Consider the following 17,661-nt stretch of genomic DNA (forward strand, 5'->3'; position numbering starts at 1 on the left):
TAAAGGCTCATTCAATATGAAGGCACATAACTTTAAAAATATATGTAATGCAAATGTCAATTAATACATTATCAATTGTGGTACATAGGTTTTCAAGACACTTTTTTTTGGATTCGAAACTTTTCAAATTTCGAGCAATGAGAACAAAACCAATTAATCATTCATCATCTCTTTATTCAATAGTAGCAACTATGTTTTCCTTTTAAAGAAATCTTTCTTTTTCATTTCCAAAGTCAGTGTCCTTACCAGGCCTTGAATATTTCATCTTTTGTCTTTATTATTTTTAACTTTCCAAAGGTAATGTAAAAATCTTTAATGCCATTATTCATTTATCAATCATTATTTCAATTTCAAGATGTAAAATACAATCACATATTTCTTCTATTCATTGCAAGGCATTTAAGAGAAAAAAGATATAAGCATTAAAAATACAAGAGTAAGGAATGAAATGGAATATTTTTTATTTGAAAAGAATGATAGAATAATTCTAGTAACCACAATGTAAAAAGAAAAAAATTACAAAGATGGACATTTGGGATAATAGCTTCCAAAATGAATAAATAGATAATCATGACAACATATTTTGAATTCTTTGTAAAAACTCAACCACTTGATGCACTTAACACTTTAAAGCTCATCATAATATGTTAACCTTCATGTTGGGTAATTCCCAAATAATGTTGTATCCTCATCATTTAAGCTAACTTGTTAGGTTTTTAACTTAGATGAGCCCTTTTTTTTTACTTAAAATATCCTTTCGAGTTTTTGACTTGATTCTTTTTTTTTCTTTTATTTTTTTCTTTTTTTCTCTCTTTTATTTCAAGTAAAGTATTTTTTCACAGCGTCAAAATTTATGGAATTGGGTGAATCATCTCTATCTATCTCCATTAGGAATAATGTTCTATTAAAAAAAACTTTTTTCATAACATATAGCCCATTTTAATTCAAAATCCACTTGCATCTGTTATCATATTGATTCGGGAGAATTCTTTTCAAAATCAACTCACTCTCTAAAAAATGATGAGGTTGAACCTTCTTGTCATAAGCTTTCATCGTCCTTCTCTAATATAACCGATCATGACACAGCACTATTAGTCTCTATTTTTCAATGAAATTCAATTGTTCATAATGCTCTCGAATCCATTCGACTTCTTTTAATCCAACTTCTATTATGACTCTCAAAAATAAGATTTTTACTTTCACTGGCAATACATTTTCCATTCCATAAATCAAGAAAAATGGATTGTCTCGGTAGAGGTTAGTTTTAATGTCTAATAAGCATATAAAGTAAAAGATAATTTCTCATGCTAGTCTCTATATGTCTGGATCATCTTCTCAATAATTTTTTTAATATTCTTATTTGTTGTTTTTATTGTACCATTCATCTTTGGACAATATGGTGTAGAGTTATCATGTTTGATCTTGAATTTGGCATATATGTCTTCAATCATCTTACTATTAAGGTTATTGACATTATATGAAATGATCCTCTCTAAGATATTATATCTACATATAATATCTCTTTTTATAAATTTACAAACTACGAATCATGTCACATTTTTATATGAGGCTGTCTCTACCCATTTTATGAAGTAATCCATTATCACAAAAATAAATCTATGCCCATTTGAGGCCTCCGAGATGATAGGATCAATAACATCCATGCCCTACATAAAAAATGACCAGGGTAATGCCAAAACATGTAAAGTAATGGGTGGAGCGTGGATCTTGTTAGTATAGATTTGTCATTTATGATATTTTCGAGCATAATCAATGTAATCATTTTTTATTGTTAACCAATAACACCTAGCCATTATAATCTGTCTAGCTATTATATGTTTATTCGTATATGCCCTACATATTCTATCATGTACCTCTTTAAGAATCTTCTTTGCCTTAATTGCATTTACACATCTCAATACACCTGATCTCGACCTTTTTTATAGAGAACATCCCTATCGAGAAAAAAACTTATAGCTAGCCTACTAATAACTATTTTGTCATTCTCTATTGCTTGGTATGGATATTAGTGATTCTTAACATACTGTAAGATATCATAATACCATGACATTCAATCATTTTTCTTTTTCACATTAGAACAATATATCGACATATCCTTTATATCTAATTTGATGGGTTGAATATCATTTTCCACCAATCTAGATCATTATAGCCAAAGTAGCTAAAGCATCAACAATCTGATTCTCTACACGAGGCAAATGTTTAAATTAGATGGCTTTGAATTGCTTAATCAACTTTTAAATATATTTATGATATGGGATGAATTTTGAATCTCTTGTCTTCAACTAATAGATAACAAAAACTGAATCTCCAAACATTTGATACTTTAATCTTTTGATCTATAGCAGTTTGTAAACCCATGGCATATGCCTCATATTTAGCAACACTATTAGTGTAACTGAAATTCAATCTTGTTGTAATGTGATAATATTATTTTTCAAGAGATATTATAATTGTTCTAATTTCATGTCATAAGGCATTAGCAGGTTCATTGAAGTACATATCCAGGACTTCTAACCATCATCATCTTCTGTCAATTGAGAATAGCCATTAAATCCTTGTTGAAAAAATAAGCTTCATTTGCTTATAGTTTTTGGTAGCTTGATTTGTGAGAAATTTGACTATTGCACTTCCTTTTATTACTTTTTGGCTCACGTATACAATTTTGTATTATGAGAGTATTACTTGTAACCTTGTAATCCTTCCAAATAGCAAAAGCTTATCAAAGATGTACTTGATTAGATCTAGTTTTACTATGAGCTAAGTATTGTGATAGAGCATACATTATCTATGTCTTTTAAATGTCTAAGTCAATACACAACACATCTTATATAATAAAAAATATTTGGACTCATATTCTATAAACTTTTTATTCAGGTAGTAGATAGCTTGCTTTTTTTTACCAAATTCATCTTGTTACCCTAACACACATTTCATTGACATTTTGTATATTGTCAGATATAAGATTAATGGTCTTCTTAGAACAAGCAATACCAACATTAAAGGATTTGACAAGTACTGCTTAACTTTATCAAAATCCTCTTAGCATTCTTTGTTTTACTTACCAAAATTATTCTTGTGAAAAAGCTTAGATCGCATTTAGAGGTAATTTAAAAAATAAAGTGGGAGATGTAGTTCAATCTACCTAAAAAATCTTAAACTTCTTTTAGCCTTCTTAGAGGTGACAAATTTTGAATAGCACATATCTTGTCTAGATCGATATTAATCCCTTTTTCATTGACCACAAAGCCTAGCAACTTTTTGACTTAGCCCTAATGTACATTCGAACGAATTTAGCTTGAGTTGAAAATTTTTCAACCTCTTAAACCACTTTCTGTGGTTGGTGACAAGGTTTTCTTTTTTATAAAATTTCACAATCATATAGTCCACATACACCTTGATCTCCTTATACAACATGTCGTGAAAGAGTGTCGCTATGGCTATTTGACAACTGACCCCAATGTTTTCAAATCAAAGGGCATAACTTTGTAACAAATGTGGCCTTCATGGTTAAGAAAATAGTTTTTTTCATGTCATCTTGAGCCATCTTTATCTAGTTGTATCTAAAAAATCTATCCATAAAAGAAAACATAAAATGTATAAACGTGTTATCTACCAATGTGTCGATGTGAGGCAAATGAAAGTTATCTTTTGGGCTAGCTTTATTCAGGTCACTATAATCAACACACATTTGTACTTTTTCATCTTTTTTAGGGATAAGTACTATGTTAGCTACCCATTCTAGATATTTGGGCACTTGTAAGAAACTCACCTCAAACTACTTGTTTGCCTCTTTTTTAATCTTTAATAGCATCTTTGGTTTCATTCTTCTCAGTTTGTTGGACTAGTCTACATTCTGACTTCAGGGGCACATATATCCATTATTTCAATATTAAGCTTGAGTATATCCTGATAGGATCAAGTAAATACATTCATAAATTCTTAGAGTAGTTTTTTTAACTTTTGCTTCTCTACCAATTGAAGTGATGCACTGACCTTAATCTCTTTCTTATTCTCATTATCGTCTAAATGTATCAATTCAATTACTTCTTAATAAGGCTTAATCAATTTGTTTTTATATTCGATTAATCTCATTAAGTCCAAATGCAGAGTATATTATTTGAAGTTATCTTCCTTGCCAAATTTGTCAGTGTTTATTGAATTTTTAAAATTAAATCACTATTGTTATTATGATTATCTTCATATTCATTTGATAACCTGAAATTGAGTAAAATGAAAGATATTGGCAAGATGTATTGGCTTGAAGAAAATGGAAATTAAAAGCAAATAGAAGAAATGATAAAAATGCATCTTCCTATTATTTTATTGAAAAAAAAAAAAACAACCCATATATAAAGAATATCTTAATGCTTTTAGGCATAAGCATTTGGGGATTACAATTACATTGAGTTAGTCTTAAGGATAGTAGCATCTCGATGACACTCAAACTATTCAGTTCATAGCCTAGAGGACATAAGCAGAAGAACATTTCATGCTCCTAACCCCTTTCATTCTCTTTGCCAATTACTTGGATAGATAGTTTAGTGAAAGCCTCCTCCATAGTCAATTCTAGCTTGTCATCAAAGTATTCATTTGAACCCGAATACATATACCCTTTTAGTCTAAAAGCGTCATAGAAGTGAGGGATAATCATTGGCATCACTTCTAGTTCATAACCTTTAAGGCTTGCTATCATTTTTTCCATTTTATTTGTTTAGATCCTTTTCATCTCTTTACCTTCTACTTTATATCCTAAGCCTAGCCTCTTAATGTTGTCAACTATTGCTAAAGGCTCTTTTATTCCTTCCAAATTCTTACCTAGCCTAGCTTAGCCTAGCCCTAGGATACCAATCATTATTAATAATCTAATTCACCACTATCTTTACAAAACAAGGTTAGTATAAGTTAGATCCTTCGTTTACAATGTTGACAAGTTTGAAAGATTAGTAAGAACATTGCAACACCTCCTTAACAACTTTTACATATAGGGTATTCATAGGTTATGTTACTGAAAGATCTTCTCTTCCAGACATAATCTTCAATTGTCTCTCTACATTAAACTTGTTTTTTTAATGTAAGAAAAAAAGAATAGACCTACCATATAGATTTATGACCTTTCCAATAAGCACTTATAAGATAAAGAGATATCTGTCACTTAAAATTTTTCATTAAATGTGCATGGCCCAATCTACAAAGACATCTTAATATCTTTCACAATTTCACATCTAGTCTCATAAAAAACTCAAACAACTTTATGGCTACTTTTCATATGCGACAAATCAACAGGTAGCTTTGTTAGGGTTAACATAGATATTATATTAATCACAAAGCCATTATTAATGAAGATTTTAGCTATGGTGTGGCTCCTACATTTAATAATGGTATACAATGCTTTGGTGCTTATTTTTCCTTCTAGAGGAATCTCGTTATCACTAAAAGCTATATAATGTGGCATTACTAGGTTTTCAACCCAATGATTGACATACTCTATAGATACATTATGTGCCATATATGTTTCATTTAACACCTATAGTAAAACATTACAATAAGGTTTAGAATTCAATAATAACGAGACTCTAACTGGCATTTTATTTAACTATTCCACCAAAAAATACTCATTATGCTTTACCAATTTAAAAAATTCACATGTTTTTTTCTTACACACTGATTTTTGACACTCTTTCTTTGGAACTAATACCAATTCATCCCGTTCTTCCATAACTTTTACTTTTGTCTCTCACTTTTTTTCAACACTCTAGAGTATAACATCTTTCACTTCAAGTTTACCACCCACATTAGTTATATTACCAGTATCTATCTTAGGTGTGGTCTTCTTTTAGCTAGAACTATAACTTCATAGCTATATCTCTATAACACAGCCTTCTTATCCTTATAAAAAAAAAAGGCTAAGGACCTAGAAAGTCATTGGTTTGGGAATAAGCTTATCAATGACTAACTTCGACTTCTTACCATAGTAGATTGTTATCGATTTTGGTACCAACTTTGATGGTTTATAGGTAACTAACACCTCAGCACTTCTTGAAACTTTTTTCTCTTCATAAAATTCAATGTGATAAGAATCCATAAGTTTTTGTTCCTTTTGATAAAAATGTTCACAAGTTTTAATAGAATGGTCAAGAGCCCCACTATGGTATTTGCATCTTTTGTTTGACACATATCCACCACAATAAATGCGTGGGTCTATTGGATGTATTTTGTCAACTTCATATAAGGTATCAAACAACTGAATGAAAGGAATCGTGATTTTTTCCACTTTTTTTTTATATGGCACTATCAATCCTTATTCAAAGCATTCATATTATGGTTAAGCAATGGGTTACTACTAATATTAGGTGTTATTATTCCGCTTATGTCAAAATTAATCATCCTAACTTTGATCAGTCATTACACTTTATGCTTCAAAGTGATGTAGTTTTCGATGAAGTGGCTAATATTTTCAAAGTGATAATTATAGTGGGTAGTAAGATTATACCACTTAGGTTAATGAGGCTTGAATAACTTTATATAAATATAAGCAAGTAGATGATTCTTGATGAGTTCTTGAAATAACTTGGTATATGTTATAAGGATGGGATTAAAAATAGCTTTCTCTTAATTATTTCATGGCTCTCGTGGACCACTTGCAATGTTAATTGGGTAAGCTAGGGGTCTCACTATAGGTTAGGTGTTAGGACTGTATATATTAGTGGGTGGTCTAAATGTTGGTTAGTAAATAAGTAGGTAGGATGGTTATGGAACTAGTTGATATAAGAAAGATATGATATTTTTTACATTGGGGTAGTATGTGGGATAAACTGGTAGTGGACAAGAGGGATAGTTTCTAAACTATTGCCTTTCGAAATTCACAATCTGAGCTTCACTCTCTTTGAACTAGCTAGTTTGCCCTCTTTAATCTTGTCATTTTTATGGCATTTTTTATGATCTCACTCGAGATCACCATATCAGTAAAATTTTTAGTCAATTCCTTATCATTTCTTATAATAGGGTGACTTCAAGGTGCTTACGAACAAAATAGTTATTTCTTTCTCAGTTAAGGATGGTTGAACTTAGACAGCTACATTCTTCAACCTCTAAGTATACTTCATGAATGATTCTGTCGTCTTTTTCTCTATATTTTGTAAAAAAAAAATCAAAAGCTAAATTTATGATATGACGATACTAATTGATGAAAGCATGAGCTAGCTCCTTCTAATAATGGATACAAGTTCTATCAAGCTAAATATACCACCTTGCAATAGAATCGATTAAGCTATTTTAGAACACATGGATTAGAAACTTCTTGTTGTTGGTGTAAGCTACCATTTTTTTTATAGTATATAGTGACATATGTGATAAGGCACTTTATATTATCAAACTTTTCATACTCTAAAACTTTGAATTTTTAAAAGAATAACAGTATTTAAGACTAAATAAAGCCCAACAGCATCCATAAAACCATAAAAATTGATCCCTTCCACAACTCACAACCTCTCATCAAGTACATTTATTTTTTGATCAACTTTCAAGTCCTTTAGAGACTCAACCACTTTTAGCTTCATTTCTCTTTCTCCCTCGAATCGTCCAAGTTAAGAACTTGGATTGGCTCAACTACGTCTTCCATAAAAATGGGGTTAACATAACTTTGGTAATGCTATTGGCTTGATGTAGACAATATTTTTGGGTAAGTATACCTAATAAGGAATGTGACCTATTGTGATGGAATGCCTTAAGTAGACTAGGCTTAATATAGGCCATAGCCAAGAGGATAAAGAGGATCAACAACATTTGTAATAGATGGTCTTGAAGGCTGACATCTTTTTCTATGGTATTTTCTTTATTTAACTTATTTGGTATTTCAAAGATTTTGCTTAACTCTCATCTAAGCCTTTCTTAAGCCCTTTTTGTCTTTTCAAATTGATTAGCATTTTTTTATTCCATTTGTTTGGCTCAAGTGTTATATTGGTGATAAGTAAATTGAATTGGGTTATTAGATGGTTGATCTATCTTTGAACTTTATGTACCATAATATTTAAGATTAGTGGACTTATTCTTAAACTAATGTAATCAAAAACTAATTATGAATTGATGCAATGAATGAAAAATAATGTTTGCCCTCTTTAAACAAAATTCCAACAAAAATAAGCTTTCATTTATTCTCAAGAAATCTGTTAACATAGAATCTATTATTCTTAATTTAAAAAAAATCTTTAACTTGTTCATATTGGTCATTGGCCTTCTCAATGAAGTTCAACAAATGTTGTCTATGCTTTTCTGTTAGGGTGATCAATATTCTTGAAGCTTTGGTCTCTACAGTCATTTCTCTTGCCTTGATCATTATCACGCTTATTTAGGTCATAAGATGCTCTATGTACCTATGTCATCCCAAATTTTTTCTTTTGCCAAACCTAACTTTGTATGATAACTCCCTATGCTCCTTTATGAGTTTAACGATGTGATTCCCTTGCTCATTTAATTTTTTTTTCAAAATCTAAACATATTTCTTAAATGCCTTATTCTTCTTTTATGGTTCAACACATTCACCTCCCTTTTGGAAATATTTTCTCTTCAATCTTTCATTCTCACAAGTCAATTCAGTGATGTTTATCTCTTCGACCTCTACTTGGATACTCAATCTTTTCTACTCTTGATGTGATTCCATTAACTCATTAAGAGGAGTGTCGTATTTCTTAGCTATCTTTTGGGTTGTAATCCTTTATCTTTTTACCTCAGTAGTCATCTTCTTACATTTTTTGTACAGCTCTATCAAGTCATTAATGGCTATGTCACATTCTTTAATAACCTCATCCATCTTAGCTTTTTTGCTTTTTTTTTCATTTTTTTCTGAAGTTTTTAAATCTCTTACCTCAAATTGCCCTTCTCAACTTTAAATTATTTTCTTGCACACTTTAACTCTGAGGGTAATTATTTCACATGTTTTTTTATGAATTGGCAAGAATCTTTGAACACTACTTTTTTGCTCATTCTCACTCTTCATGCCAAATATCCTAGGGTAACCTTATTAGTAAAAGATTTAGGACTTAACCTCTTGGACTTTTTTCATGCCTAGATTATGTTATCAATTTTTTAAAATATTTTGGCTCATCATATAAGCAATCTAATTGATTAAGCTTATGTGTCATGTGGATAAATTATTCTACTCCATATTGCTTTCGTACCATAAGTGGTGTATAGCTTGTTAATCTCTACAAGCCTAAAAGTCAAATCCCAGTTTCATTTTTACATTGATATAACATGGGTTATCGACTTATCCATGAGACTAACCACTGCATTTAACTACTTATGGGCCCTTGTAGCAAACACTTCTATTCTTTTTTAGAGTTCATTTCTAGCCATTTGCATTCATAAAACTTCTTGATCAAATTTTAATTATGAAAACAGAGTTTGGAGAATGCACTCTTTTTACATTCAAAATGACTCTTCATTTATAGGTACAATAATGGTGTGTAACCCAGAAAGTGTCTTTTATCATTTCATTAATAATAGTTTAATGACTTAATGGTTTTTGTTAAGATTGCTAGAGAAGAATTGCATCCTCTTTCTATTTACTCAAACAAATCTATCACCTCCATCTCAATATAGCCCAAGACTTTAAGAAAAATCACCATACATATATTGCTACGATAAACACGTTCAATTTTTAGTCATCATCCAAATGTTTTGTAATAAAGTCACGGAGAAATTCTTAAAGAATGCCTTTATGTACTCTTTTTTGTTACAAATGTGAATTTATAACCTTCTTGTCGACTCTCAATATATGAGCTAACTTCTTGTTATACCCAAGCTTATGCTTCTTCACATAAATTTTGTCTAGATGTTAGAAATGTATACCTACTAGAATTGAATATTCTTCTATAATTAGCACCATATTGACTTCATTACAGATAAAACAACGTTAAAAAAGGTCCTAAAATTGCACCATTGCCTTAATGAGTGAATTTTTCACTTTTATTGACAAAAAGTATGCGATATGACCAAACTTCTGACAAAAGGCTTGTTGTCTTGATGGATTTATGTTCTTTCACATGTTTATCAAGTCTTTTCGATCATTTTGTTTGAGGAGCAATCGAACTTCTTTAGGCGATGTACAAACAAAGCCAAGTGGTAGATAATCTTCTTTTTGTTGCATATTTTATTCAATCTTTAACTTTCTGGGTGATTCACACTTAACGAACATGAACGAAGTGCAAACAAGATGTTCGGTAGGTTCCATAAAAGCTTCAAGGTAAGTATGTTATTTAGTCGTATGCATGTTTTATGAATATGCAAAAGAAAAAAAGCAAAGAAATTGATTAGTTAACTCAATATAAGAAGAAAAAAAAAAGCAACCTAGTATAAAACAAATATAATACAATAATATAATCCTAAACTCCAAGTCAATTCTAAAAGGTAAGAGAAACATGGCTTTACCTATAAGTTGGGCTCATAAGGTTAACTACATGTGATTTGGGTTAATCTTAGATGTTTTCAAATTGTTCCTTACATTATTATCCGTCACAAACTAGTAAGGCACTCAATCTTCGCCTATCATAGGCTATAAATGAAAATGATTCAATTTGAGTGAAAGCATTTTGTTAGCCTATGTGGAGACATGAAATCTCACAAAAACATAGGTATTTTACTCTTTCTTAAAGGACAGAGTTCAAGTGTAAAGCTCATGTTATACATTTGCAAGTGAATGACAATATACGATAAAAAATAAAAGCATAAGATACAAAACAAAAATTTGTAGATTTATTAAGTTGGGTTTAGATAATACGAGATCATTTACTAGCTTGACTCTTAGCATCCCTAATAGAGTTGCTAATTGTCATAACATATAGATTTGTATACTTATCATTAGACATAAATTTAGAAAGTCACCACTAATTTTTTTTTTTTGTTTAGGTGTGATTGGCCACTAACCGAATCTATCCTATTTTAAAGAGAACTCCCAAGCTAGACTAATGTATTTTTAAAAGATAAATTCTAGTTCACAAAATTGGACCTAGATTTAGAAGTATGATTACGTGTAATGAAGGTTAAAGCACCCTCACAACACCTATCCAAAGAAAATACCAGTTTGAATTTGTTTTACCTAAACCTTAAAAAATGTTAGTTATTTACCTAATAATTTAATTATTGAAAATAGATCTTAAAATTACTCTAATTGTTTGGCAGTAATTTAAGACAATTTCTTCATTTTTGGAGTATTCATAGAGATTAATGTTCTACTTTGAATAAGCTCCATCATCGGATTTATTAATGTATTTTTCAAGAAATTAATTAATTGAAAACAATAAATAAAATCCTCTAATAGTTTTGTATGATTTTATTTTGATGCATATCTCTCAATAGTTCGGTGACATTTTTATTTGAAAACATTTCCATGAAATTTTAAAATGAGTTATTAAATCTTTCAATAATTTGGTAAGATTTAACTTGATATTTAAATCCTCTAATCGTTGGGTAGGATTGAAATTTAAAAAAAAAAATTCATTAGGTCCTCCAATTGTTTTGTAATTCTTAGTTTTTAAATTTGAATTCTTTATAGTTTAGTAAGATTGAAAAATTGTTTTTCACAAAAAGTCATTATGAAATTCTTCAATAGTTTGATAGAATTCATAATTTAAAATTTCTAAACCTATAAAAATCTTTCAATGATTTAGTAAGAATTATGAGTTTATTTTGAAATTTTTTTTAAATATCAATTAAAATAAATAAAATTTACACAAGCAAAATAAATAAAAATAAATAAATAAATAAAAGTACCTATTAAAAGCAATTAAAATAAAAAATTTTAAATAAATAAAATAAAATAAAACAAATTTTTCTAAAAAAAATTACTAAAATGGGAATGGCTTGACTCAGCTTAAGTTGCAGCTCAACTAAAGGAACCAAAAGTTGTTAAAACCATTAAGAGAATGGCTCGACTCATTTTAGGCAAAGGCTGTTGAAAAATCGTTCATGTGTTGCAAATCGAGTTGGACTTTGAGGCAATACGTGGATTTTGCTTAGGTTGGGGACTTCAAAACGGCACCATTTTGCAACAATATAAAAGGCAAAAATTTTTGTTTTTTTTCATAGTTCTACTGGACTTTTTCTCTCTCTTCCTTTAGTTTTCTCTCTCTGGGTGATTTTCGACTGTTGATTTTTGTCAAAGTTTGTCAAAAAACTCAATGGTTTCTAGAAATCATCATTAGTAAATTCAAGGAGCCGCTAGAAAATTCAAGTGTCATCAAAGAAGTTGTTGGAAACTGCAAATCTCATTAGAAAAGTCATTGGAAAATTTAAAATTTCATCAAAAAATTTTTTTAGAATTTTTTAAAAATTTCGTAAAAAAAACACTAATTCCAACATTCTGGGCTTCTGGAATCCTTCAAAACATTGACTAGACCAAATCAAAGTTTCACGACTCCCAAATTTTCAAAAAATTTTTTGCCAAGAACTTCTTCTTCTTTTTTTTTCTCTTGAAATTTTTTATTGCTATGATTACTGTCTGTAGTATGTCTTTGTTGTGAATTGCAAGGCCTATTTATAGGACCCTGTTCTAGCTTAATCAGTGTTCTACTAGAAATTGATTTCATCAAAATCCTACCTTATCATCAAATTGGGGTAGTTTTTATCTCCAAGCAAAATATTAAATTTCAAGTTTAAAAGCATGAATTATCACTTAAGAATAAAATTCAATCCAACCTCATCAATGGTTACTCCTACTCTAATCGAATTTCGGACATTTACAATTTTCTTCCCTTCTGTTTTTTGAAATAACTTGATAATGAGATAAATTAAATCTAAGATAAACCACAATAAAACTTAAAACAAATAAAGAAAAGAAAAAAAGAAAAATAAATAAATAAGTAAATAGGATAAATAAGATAAAATATATACATAAATACAATAAAAAATAAAACACATGAAACAAATAAATAAATAAATAATACATAGAACAAAATAATTAGACTTGCAAGAAGTCCGAGCCTAATTAATTTGAGCTCTGAACTAAATAAAGTGTGTACATAAATTATTCAAAAAAATTAAGCTGAATACAATTCAATACTGACCATTATCACCTCACTTGATACATATTAAATCAGTTTTCTCATTATTGGAAAAAAATTAAGGTATGATATGCAATGAAAGTGACACAATGTCATTGTCAAATATATTAACATTTTGCACAGTAATTTATATAAATAACTAATTTGTTATTCATATGATGTACACATTATTTTTATATATTATTTATTTAAATGTATATAAAAATATAAATTAATATTATTTAATCACTTATATGTTTAAAATATATAATAGGTACAATATAATTAAAATATCAAATCATAATAAAATTAAAATTTTTAATTAAAAAATTGATAAAATTTAAAACATACTATAAACAATAATCATAATAAAATTAAATATCCGAACAATTTTTGAATGCATGGATAATGATTTTATTCTTATATCATTAATATATCTAATATAAATACATGAATTTTAATTATTATCATTTAATAATCAATTTATCATAATAATTTGAAATAAAAGCATTAAATTCAATTAATGCGTTCAAATAAAGTCAATATTTTTATATTAAAGTGTATGTTTTTCCTATAATTAAAAATGATAACAGACTACAAATACATTGTAAAAAAAATGACTCCTAACTTGTTAAATTGATAAAGAAAATATTATTAAATACTTACAAAGAAAAAATAGATCAAATTAAAAATATGTAAAGAGGGAAAATAGGAAACAAATGCATCATTTCTTGTTAAGATTTAATAGTTATTTTTTTTAAATCAATGATTTATTACATATTAAATGATAGTTTGAATAGTTTTGAATTCAAATAGGTGAGGAGAATAACTCATCAAAATTTTTTATTTTTATTATGAAATAACACAACTCAAAACTCATTTCCCATAAAAATTTCATGTCAAAATTTTGAATCTAGGAGACTTAAATTTAAAAAATGTTGTGTTTACATTTTTAGGAGTTAAAAAAAAGGAGGTTTTACTTAATTCTCTTGTTACAATAATTTGATCTATATTAATTAGTTATCATACTTGCATATTTACTTGGAAATATGTGTTAAGCAACATAATTAGTATACATTTTTTTTATCCAATAATTATTATAAAGTTTGTAAAGTATAATATAAAGTTGTCTTGATTTCAACTTAAATTATTTTTTATTGTCTTTTTTTATGTGTGTACATATATATATATATATATATATATATATATATATATATATATATATATACCTCCTATATATAAAGAGTATGCAATATGACATAGTTTTAATGATTTTAACTTTAAGAAAAAATTCTCAATAGTTATAAAATCCTTAACTTGTACTCGAAAACTTTTATGCTAATAGTTGAAAATAGCTTAATAACGGGCAATTAAGCAATAGATCAAGATATTTTTCATAAAAAAAATATAAAAATTTAGACAATGCCAGATAAAAACCATTAAAGTAATAATATAATGTAGTTAAAAGTTACTAATTAAACCAAGAAAGAAAAAGAAACTAAGAAAGAAAGAGAAACTAACCTAGAAAACAAAAATATGATGTATTTTAAAATATAAGAACATGAAATGGCACAAATAAAAAATTTTAAATTTAAAAAATATATATATCTAAATTAAAAAATAAATTTAAATTTATATTAATATTTGTTGTAGACTACACCTGAAGAACAAATATAACTATGGAAAAATAAGGAAAGAAAAGGAAACAAATGGGTTTCACTTTACTTAAAATTTCAATCTTATATAAATATCGGATTATACATGTATTTTTGTGCCAATAAGTAAATAATAAGACAAAGTATGATAAGAATGAAAAAAAAATAAGAAAAGAAAGGATTGGATTATATATGTATTTTATGCCAACAAGTAGATAATAGGATAAAGTATGATAGGTATGAAAAAATAATAAAAGAAATGGAAAAAGTGGATTTTAAAATTAAGTAAAATTTTAACCTTATATGACTATTGGATTGTATAGAAAGTTTATTACTGTGCCAACGTTTTTTCTTCAAAGAAATTGAATTTAATTTTTATTAAATCATAAAAAATTCGACATACCTTTACTATTATAATTATGATCTAAATATTAAAAACAATGAGAATATAAAAATATTATTATTTTTTTAAAAGAAAAATTATACATAATTGAATAATAAATTAGCTCATAGTATTTATGTGACTTCATTTATATGATTTTTTAAAAAATTTTGAAAAATTGAAAATAAAAAGTAGTAAATGTGTGTCAAAAGAAAAATAATTGAAAATAAATATTATTTTTTTATAAAAATAAAATCATTAAAATAATAATACCTTTCAAAAAAAATTACAAATTGAATAAAAAAAAAAACTTTGCAGCTCATACTATTTATAGACATTGGATGATAATTAGGATTTTTAAACTTTAAATTGATGATAAATATCTTTTCATTTTAAATACATATATATAATAAGTGATATTTTTATTTTTAAATTTAAAAACATTAAAAACTAAAAGATTATAAAGAAAGTTACTAATATAAAAATATCCATTTTAAACTTTTAAATTTAAAAAAGAATATATCTCTAGGTGAAATCTTAATCAAATAAGATTAATTTTTTAAAATTTTATATTTTTATTACAACTTATTGAGTTTTTTATTTTGAAGAAAAAATCATAAATAATCTGGGTAAAATTTTATTTTTGAAAATTTTGATATTTGAATTTGAGTAATGTATAATAGGTATTATCCATGTGTCAAAAAAAGATATCTATCTAAGCATCCATAGGCAAACTTTATCTATTTTTGTTTGTTGTAATATAATAAATATATATATGATTAGATTTTTAACAATAAATATATTTATTAATAATGTATTAAATATCAATATTTTAATTAATTATTTATTTTATTCTATTTATTAAAAAAGTATTATTCGTTATTAAATGTTTTATGTTTTAATAAATTATTTTAAATAAAAATCCAAAATATCAAAAGTTGTCATATTAATTTTAATATTTTGTTAGTGGTAATTTATTGCTCATTTATAGTATTACATGTTTTTATCATTTTTCAATAAATTAGTTTAAATAAAAAGCAAAATATTAAAAATTTGCGTTTATGTGTAGGTAGAGTTAAACTTGTACTTAATGCACGATAAAATGTTTTTAATTTTTTTATAAAAATTTTCTTAAATAAAAAAACGTAATATATAAAGATATAATATTAATTACAATATTTGCAAGTATTAATTTTTTTTAATAAACTAGTATTATTAAAAAATAAAATATGAAAAATTAGCATATTAATTATAATGTTTGTATATTCTATTAATCCATGATTTGAACATAAACATTTAAATATATAAATCAAAATTTCAAATTCCATGCTTTTTATCATAAAATTTAATTAAAATGGTAGGAAAATAACAATCAATATATATATATATATATATTCATTTCAATCTTTTCATAGTCAATTTACTTAGAAATTTTTTTCTTATTACAACAAACGAATTTAAGTAAAATGAGAGGAATAGGAAAAGTAAAAAATGTTATTGTCTTAAATTTAATTTTTGTATTTTTATTAATTAATGATTACATTTTTGGAAAATAATATAAAATAAATTTTATTTGAAAGACTTTTCATATTTTATTAACATCTAAATTTAATTAAAACAGTAAGAAGAAAAAAGTCATAAAATTTATGTTATTATATTAATATCAATATTTTCATATGTCATGAATTAATTAATTACAAATAAATCGTTTATGATTATTTCTTGATTTATCTATTACTTTATATATATCATTTAAATATTTTTTAAAAAAATTAACTTAGCAAAAATACCTAATTATAGACAGTAGTTTAGTAAGATCATTAAATTATTGGGGGAACCAAATGATTACCCTCAATGAAAAGAGTTTCAAGAGTGAGATCATGAAGATGGATTTGTAGGGTCATTCACTCATACTAATTCAACCAAATTTTATGCTTTCTAATTGTGGGCCTTCTCTCCAATCAATTTCAACTATTTAACTTTGACTATCAAAGCTTTTTCTGAATTTTCCTAGGACAACAAAGAGATTAATAATAATAATAATAATATTATTAATTATTATTATTATTATTATTATTATATCATATATGAAAGACTCCGAAAATTAGTGTTTTCATGATCAAACTGTCCATTAGATCTAGCAATTTATAATCCATTTACATAGAGAATGACATTGGTTTTGATAGATTAAAAATAATAATAAAATTGAGATTAATTATTATAATGATGAGATTGAAATCAATAATAAGATATATATTTAGATATAAAAATAACAGTGAAGATAAAATAAATTATAGTGAGAATAAAAAATAATTATTAAAGATATTAAATTAAAATTTGTATATAATAAAAATTTGTATGCTATTTTCTTTATTATTTATGTAAATATTTATTTTTAATTAATATTTAATTATGAAGATGTTTATTTATTTATTAGTTTATTATAATCAAATTTATTTATTATATTAAATTAATAAAATTATTTAACATTTTTGAAAAAAAAAAGTAAAATAAAAAAAAAGGAAGGTTAACTAATAGAGGATAAAAATTTTAAAAAATAATAAGA

Source organism: Durio zibethinus, chromosome 6 (assembly GCF_047325235.1).
Source record: "Durio zibethinus cultivar Kanyao isolate XHJ-2024 chromosome 6, ASM4732523v1, whole genome shotgun sequence".
Lineage (NCBI taxonomy): Eukaryota > Viridiplantae > Streptophyta > Magnoliopsida > Malvales > Malvaceae > Durio > Durio zibethinus.